The sequence below is a fragment of the Pavona decussata genome, unplaced genomic scaffold (genome assembly GCF_977016875.1).
Source record: "Pavona decussata unplaced genomic scaffold, jaPavDecu1.1 SCAFFOLD_9, whole genome shotgun sequence".
NCBI lineage: Eukaryota > Metazoa > Cnidaria > Anthozoa > Scleractinia > Agariciidae > Pavona > Pavona decussata.
Genome location: NW_028145432.1, coordinates 3,081,115 through 3,090,753, shown reverse-complemented (window position 1 = coordinate 3,090,753; position 9,639 = coordinate 3,081,115). Strand labels below are relative to the sequence as shown.

Genomic DNA, 9,639 nt, shown 5'->3' with positions numbered 1-9,639 from the left:
TGTGGTCCCATGGTGTAATGGTTAGCACTCTGGACTTTGAATCCAGCGATCCGAGTTCAAATCTCGGTGGGACCTACTTTTTCGTTTTTTTTTTCCTTCTTCTAACAAACTCAAATTTGAAATTCTACATATCAGCCTCTCATTTTCAGTCATGAGAGTGAAAAAGGTCCGAGAAAATTGAAAGCCGATGCGAGCAGTGAGCACTGTAAAGGTCTGTAAATATCAAACCGAAAAAATTAAAAAATCGCTGTCACGGTCGAAATAGGTTTGAGCCCCATTTTAATACACTAAAGAGAATGTTTTGCACGGCTCGGATATAAATGGTTCGCGTACAAAAAATATAGCACTGATGTCCTGTTTACAAGTTTTTTTTTTTCTGCCGTGCTAAGCGGCGGTCGACGCGGTCTTGTCCCGGGGTCGAACCCCGGGGTCTTGTACAGGTAAAAGGCTCAACATCTTGGGCAGCGTACGCAATTATTACATTAGGGCGCATGCGACCAATGGCTTATTTCATTCAAACATGGCGGATGAGAAGTATTTGGAGTGTCTACTTCTAAAATACCCTACGAGCAGAGGCCCTACGATCTTCCTGATCTTCCTAGATAAGTCTAGGAAGATCGAAGGGCCTCTCTTATTTGCCTATAATTTTTAGTGTTTGCTGTTAAACTGGCGAGCGGGAGTGGGTGTTAGTATAGTCACCCAACTCCGCTCCCCTCCCCTCGGTAGTTTAGACACTCTCCCCAGATCGCGCTCGATTTTACAAACCAAGATGGTGGCAGCTCCATCGAACCGTACCGGTCTAGAGAATCCCACGGAAAAATAGGGGGACTGTGAACAGTCTATCTTGTACCAAGAGCCCGCTATGGAGGGGAATATTGGACAAAAATGTGATTGGATCGTACCGTACTGCTTTGTATTCGGTGATGCTATGAATCTACCAGTACGGTACTATGTTGTACCCGGTAGGATGTTATATCGAAACAGCGATGGTATTATATCGTACTCAGTAACACAATCAGTCCTTCGACATGCTATTATATCGTACCCGATGATGATATGTCGTACCCAGTGATGCTATATCGTACCCTTATGTCGTACCCGGTGATGCAATGTCGTACCCGGTTATGCTATATCGTACCCTTATGTCGTACGGTGTGATGCAATGTCGTACCCGGTGATGCAATGTCGTACTCGGTGATGCAATGTCGTACCCGGTGATGCCATATCGTAAAAAGTCTGGATGCCGGCGAACAGCATTGTCAGCGGGGTTTTTTACGAGAAAAGGCGGGAAGTTGACATCACGTGATATGACTTGCTCTTCGCGTCGTCTGCTCCTCCATAGCTAGCTTTGTCAGAGCTTTTGAAAAATGTCGGAGCAAACTTCTGAGGAAAATGTTCTCTCCAGAACGATGGAAATTTTGCGAAATGCCAGGAATGCATTACAGGAACTAGAAAACTCGGTGACTGGATCCACCAGCGGCGAACATGAACAATATTTTATAAATAGTGATAGGACTGCGCGACTCTCACGTGCGTGTTTTAGCCGTTTTTAGAGTTTTCAGTGAGTTTTGCTCTCACTAGTATATCCTTGAGAGACCTACCTCTTTTGTATGAAATTAGAGGAGGTTCCTTGTAAATTTCTCTGAGCAATGGTTGTCGTTCTATTAAATGCCAGTTTTCCATTAGTACTTGTTTCAAGTTAGTAACTGATGGGTGGTATTGCGTGACAAAAGGCAAGATTCTCTTGTTTGTGCGAGGTTTTTGTTGAAGGGCCTGTTATCTATTCCCAAAAATCACTTCCGAGAGAGTTCTCTGCACTAGATTTTTTGGATAGCCCCTCTCGATAAGTCGTGATTCGAAATGTTTGATTTTTTCTTCAAATGTTTCTTTTGTTGAGCTTGTTCGGAGAAGTCTGAGGGCCTCTCCTATGACCCCTCTTTTTACTCCTGGTGGGTGATACAAGGAGAAATGTGTGTACTGTAATGTCTCAGTAGCTTGGTAGTGAGTGCGTACATCGAGCACTGATTCAGTAATGAATCTGTTGCCGTCAAGCAAATTCCTAAGAACTGAGTCTTCTAAAGTTCCCCCTAACCTCAACAGCAGAGCACAAACCCAGTCAATCTTGTATCTTGCAAAGTCGATGTTAACGTTGTTGCTATACAGTGGAACCTCGATTTAACGAACCTCTATTTAACGAAGTCCTCAATGTAACGAACGATATTCTATGTCCCGGCCAAAGTTAGAGTAAAATGTATGGAATAGAACCTCGATATAACGAATTACTATGTCAACACGCGACAGAACTTGCGATAAACGCTGAACAGATCAACACTCTGAAAGTGTCGTTTTTTTGTAAACAAAAGCTGCGCGTCTGCTCAAAAGTGAAAATAATTGCTACTGAAAGCCACCATGCTTTTAAATGAATTGCATCTCAAAACGCGACACTTCTGGGTGACGAAAATTGCATTGAATTGCGTGACAGAAGTCACCTGTGTTGAAAATCAATCATTAACTATGACCTCGATATAACGAACATTTTGGTGGTTTCCCCTCAAGTTCGTTATGTCGAGGTTTTCGATGTAACGAACCCTCAATTTAACGAACAAATTTGGCCGGTCCCCAGCGACTTCGTTAAATCGAGGTTCCACGGTACTCTGTACTTTCTAACTTATTTATAACATCACTCAACACTGCTCTGATGTTTACGCTAACCAGCTGAAAGGGTGACTGATGTTGACCTTCCATATTTTGGTGATAAATCAAAATTTGGTTGTTCTATACCGACTTCTCGCCAAAGTTAAAAAACAAAACAAAATGGCCGCCTACGAAAATATCATGCGATCTTTCTAAGCAAAATAAACCCGTAATGTTTGCCGGCATCTACGATGGGGCATCACTATTGAATCACCGGGTACGACATTGCATCATCGGGTACGACATTGCATCACCCCGTACGACATAAGGGTACGATATAGCATCACTGGGTACGACATATCATCATCGGGTACGATGTAATAGCCTGTCGAAGGATTAATTGTGTTACTGGGTACGATATAATACCATCGCTGTTTCGATATAACATCCTACCGGGTACGACATAGTACCGTACTGGTAGATTCATAGCATCACCGATTACAAAGCAATACGGTACGATCCAATCACATTTTTGTCCAATATTCCCCTCCATAGCCCGCAATCTTTTGGTGAGCATACAAGGGCGAAAGATTTTTTAAAAAATAATCTCTTCTTGACGTGCGCACGCACTTCAAACCGACAGAAACTTTCTAGGACAGGCTTTATCAAAGGCGAAGCCTTTCCAGAACAAACTCTTTAACAACAACTGGTCTATTCAAACAGAGATTACGCTTCAGAGGTTACCTCAATAACCGTTTACGAGATAAAACTCTCTCAGAAGTCAATTTCAGCGAAAGAATGTCACTCAGCCCTACAAAACAAACAAAAAACGCGAAAACATTTTGGATCATTTTGCTGTTTGTTACGGAATATCGCCCTTCTTTGCCTAACGTAAAAACATTCTAAGGTCTTCTAATGGGTAAATAGAAAATCAGCCTCTGCCAAGAGAGATCTGCAAAGACCCTCCCCTACTTTCGTACAGAAAAGGGAGATCTCGTACTCGTAAGAGCAAAGCTTTGAAGGACATATTCTTCCTATCTCGACCAATAGGAGTCGTGTTTGGTCTGTCATCATTATTTTACCACCATGAGCTTTTGACAAGGAAGGAATGACATTAATCTGTCATTTTTGTTGAGCATTGTATCCTATTTCCTCGCGAAGCGAGGTTAATAAATTTGTCGGGCCGAGCCGGCCCGAGCGGAGCTAAGCCGCGCGAATTCGAGCGGAAAATATATTTATATATTTCGTTGAAGGTGTCCGCACTGTTGCCTAGCAACAGTGAAAAACAAAGTATGAATGACGTCAGACTCTGGAACAAAATTTGCATACATCGGGAAAGCTTGCGTGCCGGGTCAAATTTCAACTGCAATGTTCATCAATTCACTGGATACAGAACTATCTCTCCACAATCTTTTCCCTTTCTTTCAGAAATCTTTTTTTGTGAAAGATAACATTGAAGAAATAACACGTTTTGTAGCCGCGGTAAAATAATTTTCCGTGGGAAATAAATTCATCGAACACGACAGCGCTTCACGTACGTTGTTCATTTCGTAGCGTCAGGAATAGCCTGTGGAACCTCGAAAAGACCATGCTCATAAAAATAGTTGCTATGTTCAGAAACCTTTTAATCTCCTCATTTGATGCTACAATACGAGTAAAGAGGGCTTTCCACCCAGCCCAAGCTTCGCGAGGTTTTGCGAGTCACGTATTTCTAGTTTAATGATAAATAATATCCTGTTATTACACAAATTAGAGTGAATTACAAGGATTTCTCTCACTGAAAAAAATCTTATCTTTACACTGTAAAAGTATATCTTTCATATGTAAATATAAGGACGAAATATTTCTCCTGGGAAATATTCGGTAGTCTAGTCTTGGGACATCTTCGGCAGTCTTCGGGAATCTTCAGTTGTCTTCGGAAATCTTCCAAAATGATCGGGAATCGTCGGGAAATGGCTGAAAACTCCTTGGTATACCAAACAAAATAATATTGGCCTTTTTTGAGCCATTTTTGTTTCTTTCTAGTTAAAATTTATTGTTACAATGAATTTTTTTTGTTAGTGTTAAAATGCCAAAATTTTAACAGTTTCATGTTACAGAGGTAAAAAATTAAGTGTTTAGTGTTATAGAGGTGCCCCCATTCAGACCCTCATCTAACCCTCGAAGGTCGCTATCTTCAACATGTGAATTAGCGACTTCATTTTTACGCCTAACGAGAGATAATAGAAAGATTTGCTTGTGGCCGAGATAGAAAAACGGGAGTAGTTCTCGTTGCTGTGTACGAGCTTGCTAAAGATGCACAATTTTCCCGTTTTTCTGGGGAGCTAAATCGGGCGTGCAACCATAAGTTTAACGTTTCTAATTTTTAGAAAAACCGAAAGAGCAGTGGAACTTTTAATTGTGGTTTTTGAAAATAGTTCACCAAAGGGAACATTTTAGGTGAAATAAAATGAAATCTGAAATTTCTTATCTGACGTGGGATTTTTGATATTTACAGGCAGTAGCTCTTAATTATCTCTAAAAGATGCGTGGTTACCAAAATTTTCTTTGCGGATTTTAATAGCCCTTGCTAAGATCTACTTTTCCTGCATAGTCAAAAACTGCGCAAAAAATACCTCTGTATTAGTAGGCATCGTCCCTAATTCCTGTACTAACATTGCACAAATCTCAACAAGAAAGGCAGTTAAAACTATCACACTTAAGCGAGCCAAACCAAACCCAGCTGAAATCCCGGGGCTGAAATTCCCTAAACACCGTCATTGAACCGTCGAACACACCGTACCGAACACACCGATCAGCGGTACTAGGTCGTAGCTCGTGTTTTCGGCGTATCTCATCTCGGGCGGCCGCCATATTGTAACTGTTACTCGGCTGTGCGCTTGCACAAGTTGGTCGTGCCTTGGTTCTTGCCTTATCTTCTTAACTGGCGTGGTGGCGGCGGTCAGTTCAATCACCCCAAGCCTCTTTTTTCACCATAGAAAGTCACTTTTATTATAAGAGCCTCGACCACAGGAACCAAAACAGTGTATCCTTGTGTGAAGGCCCCGCCGGCTAAGAGGGACAGGGAGGCTCTGGAGATGAGAATGATCCTTCGCTGTGAAACACTTCCCGGAGTTTTGCGTCGTGTGTGATGGCGTCTTCTCACCGCGCACCAAAACAGTGGTGCTTGTGCAAGGTGGAAACTATCAATAGCTTCGAGAATTGGAAGCAAAACCTGCGGTACATATTATCATTGGACAGCAACTTCACCCCCTTCCTTGCCGATGGCGTTCAATGGTTAAAGAAGACCAAAACCCAACCTCTTCGAGGTCTTGCAAATGATGGGGAGTCCGTAACTATACCTCTTTAAGTCTATTACTCGATGCCTCACCGCTCGACAAAAAGTAAACTTTCTCGGGTTGATGCTAGGTCAGATTGCAAATTATTGTCCTATCATTTCGCAAAGCACTTTAGTGAAGAATTCAACCTCACCCGAATACATCTGGCAAACTATTCGCCAAGACTTTGGTTTCCAGGCCACCGGCGCACAATTTATCGATTTCGTTGACATACACCTTGCAGCTGATGAGTGCCCTGAGGATCTGTACCAACGCCTTATGGCTTTTGTGGAAGATTCCACATGTTGGCGGTTTAACACACCATGGCGAACATGTGCCAGAGGATGAGGAACTAACCCCCACCCTAGAGAACTTTGTAGCCCTAACGTGGTTGAGACTCATTCACGTTAGTCTTCCTCGTTTAGTCAAGCAGCGCTACGGCACGGGGTTGAGATCTCGCACCCTCGCCTCAATTAAACCCGAGATTTCTCAGGCTCTTAATTCTCTCCTCGAGGAAATTCGCGCTTCAGATGACGCCAGGATTCTATATGCCACAGTAACTGATGATTTTCGTTGCTCCCATCCGGGTGGCAGGCCTCATCCTAAGTCTCGCACCAGACAACCCCATCAGGACAAGGTCTGTCCCTTGTGCAAGCAAGCCGGTCGCCCTAACACCAACCACTTCCTCAGTCAGTGTACCTTCCTCCCTGACAATGACAGGCGCTTCATGGTGAAAGCGAGACAGATCTTCGGCATCCTAGACGACGAACAAGTCACCGACTGCGATCTTGATCCTGACCCACTCTGTTCTGAAGCAAATTGCCAACCCCGACGTTGTTGCCTATCGTGTCAAGATCCGTCAATCCCCATATATGGATGTCTTTCATGGTCACCGTGTCGTCCGCATCACCACTTCAGGTGGTCGGAGAGATAGGAACAACTTTCACCAGCGACAACACAGACCTTGCATTCAAGGGTCTTGTCGTAGAGGATCTTGATGTTGAAGTGCTAGCTGGAACCCCTTTTATGAAGGCAAGCGACGTTGCTGTGCGCCCCGCCAAGAGAGAGGTGCTTCTTGGCAATGGCTCTACCTACACCTACGGATCCAAGGCCCCACCTAGTCCCCTCCCAACCATTCGCAGAGCGTTTGTACTTCGTGCCCCTACTCCTTCCAAGACTGCTACCAGAGGATGCTCCTCCTGATTCAGAGTTCTCACTTGAGCCCCGTACTGACGCACCTAACTTACGTAATCTCAAGCCATCCCAGCTTTGGCTGCAGCCCAGCGTCGTTTCCAGTGTTGTGCGGGCAATAGGCATAACACACCTGTCATCTGAGCTTCGAACGCTTAAGCGGCTTAAGCAGGTAGACCCAGACAGCATTCTCCCTGCGACTGCCAGAGCCAACTTCCAATCTCTACTCAGAGAGTACGACTCTGATTTGACCCTCAGTTTCCACGTTGCAATGTATCCGCAGGTCCTTACCAACCAACGGTCGACATGGGCCCCGTCGATCCCCCTTCAGCGGAAAGGCCGCCTCCCCCAATATGCCCACGACAAACTCTTAGAACTCCAAGAGAAGTTTGACCACCTGGAGCAGCTTGGTGTCTTCCAACACCCTGAAGATGTTGTTATCACTGTAAAATACCTGAACCCTTCTTTCCTTGTAAAAAAAGCCCAGCAGCGGTCCCTGTCTTGTCACTGCTTTTGTTGACGTAGGCAGGTACAGTAAACCCCAGCCATCTTTGCTGTCGGACATTGATTCCACTCTGCGTCGCATCGCCCAGTGGTCACATATCATTGTCACAGACCTGACAAGTGCCTTTTACCAAATACCTTTGGCTAAAGAGTCCATGAAGTATTGCGGCATTGCCTCTCCGTTTAAAGGGTATGCATCTACGTTCATTCCCCTATGGGTATGCCCAAGTCAAAAACTACCCTTGAACAGGTTATGTGCCGCGTACTAGGCCCACTACTGCAAAAAGGATCCATGGTCAAAATCGCTGATGATCTGTACTGTAGCGGCAACACACCGCAAGAGCTACTTCACAACATGCAGAGGGTCCTACAAGCCCTACACCTGCGCAACTTGCGTTTGTCTTCCACAAGACTACCATCTGTCCTCAGACAACCACTATTCTCGGCTGGATCTGGACTGCTGGCTCCCTTTCCGCCAGTCCCCACCGTCTTAACACCCTTGCCACGTACCCTGAGCCAGCTACTGTCGCTCGATTGAGATCTTTCATTGGCGCTTACAAAGTCCGTTCCCATGTCATCCCAGGTGCTCATGTGCTCCACTAGATGCTGTAACAGCCGGTCGTCCCTCTCACGAATCCATTAACTGTACCAATGATCTCAGGGCTGCATTCTGCAGTGCTCAGAATGCTCTTTCTGCTGCACTCACTATTACATTACCCAGACCTGAGGACCAGCTATGCATTGTGATTGATGGAGCAGTCAGGGACCCTGGAATAGGTGCCACTCTCTATGTGATGCACGGAGACAAGTTACATGTCTCTGGCTTCTTCAGCGCCAAGTTACGGGGCTCCCAAACAACATGGCCTCCATGCGAGGTAGAAGCCAGGGTACGAGACCTTCCAAAAGCTTACCCACATAAAGGACGTTAAGTGTTATTTACAAGTTTCGATGGCCTCCTCGTCGTGCGAAGTCATTAGCCCTTTCCACCGTCCAGAGAGTACATTATTGGATGGCTTTTTGACTGTTCTTCACATACAACTGAGCCACCCGTCCTGTCACCAGTTGAAGTTGGTCGTCAAGGGCTATCTTTACGCTCTCGATCTGGACAAGGCCATCTCTCGAGTCTCTGATGGATGCCACTCCTGCGCGGCAATCCGAAGCTCTCCAGTTGCACGTATTGACCAGTCCACTTCCCCACCACCTGACGGTATTGATCGGTCCTTTGCCCCAGATGTCATTAAACGCTCCTGCCAACTTATCTTTGTCCTCTGCTAGACTGTGACCTGTACCTCTTGAGCCTCATCAAACGTTACGCGATGCCATTGTAAAGTTCTGCTTGGAAATGCGCCCCATGGATGGTCCACCTGCCGTGATTCATACTGACCCCGCACCTGTCTTTATGGCCCTAGTCAACGACCCACTCTTAAAAAAGTATAGAATTACTATTGAGCTTGGCCAGGCCAAAAACCCCTGAGAGAGAGAGAGAGCAGAGTGAGAGCAGTCCAGGAGTTGGAAACGGAACTTCTCCGTCAGGAGCTGTTAGGCGGAGTCGTTTTCCCTCACTCTTGCCATAGCCACTTCCGCCTTGAACTCTCGTATCACTTCACGTGGCGTTTCCTCGCGTGAAATGTGGACACAGCAGGAACAGTTTTCAAACCAGCAGTTACCCCTTGCCGACCATTTAATTGTTCTCCAGCACGAGCAGCGTCTATCCAACCACCACCACAGTGAGCGTACCAAAGCTCCCTTCCAGCAAAGGCGACCTAATCCTTTAATTAATGTTGGTGATCTAGTGTACCTTCATTCCTATCAAAACAAGTCTCGAGGCCACGACTGATACCTTGTTGTATCCATAGACCCACCGTTCTGTGACATCAAAAAGTTCATAGGCTCCCAGTTACGCAGCTCATGATATCATGTCAAACTATCTGAGTGCTTCAAGGTCCCGTTGGACTTGGCAGCCACCTTACATGTTCCCTGCACATGTCGCAGA

The 9,639-nt window shown here is 45.3% G+C and overlaps 1 non-coding gene and 1 pseudogene across 1 annotated transcript; both read left to right on the top strand.

Moving 5' to 3' along the window:
• Positions 1–3: 3 nt before the first annotated feature.
• Trnaq-uug (transfer RNA glutamine (anticodon UUG)) lies at positions 4–75 on the top strand. The gene has a single exon. It is a non-coding gene; the product is annotated as a tRNA-Gln (tRNA).
• A 5,670-nt stretch (positions 76–5,745) lies between these two features.
• On the top strand, positions 5,746–6,885 carry LOC146488571 (uncharacterized; annotated as a pseudogene).
• Positions 6,886–9,639: the final 2,754 nt, after the last annotated feature.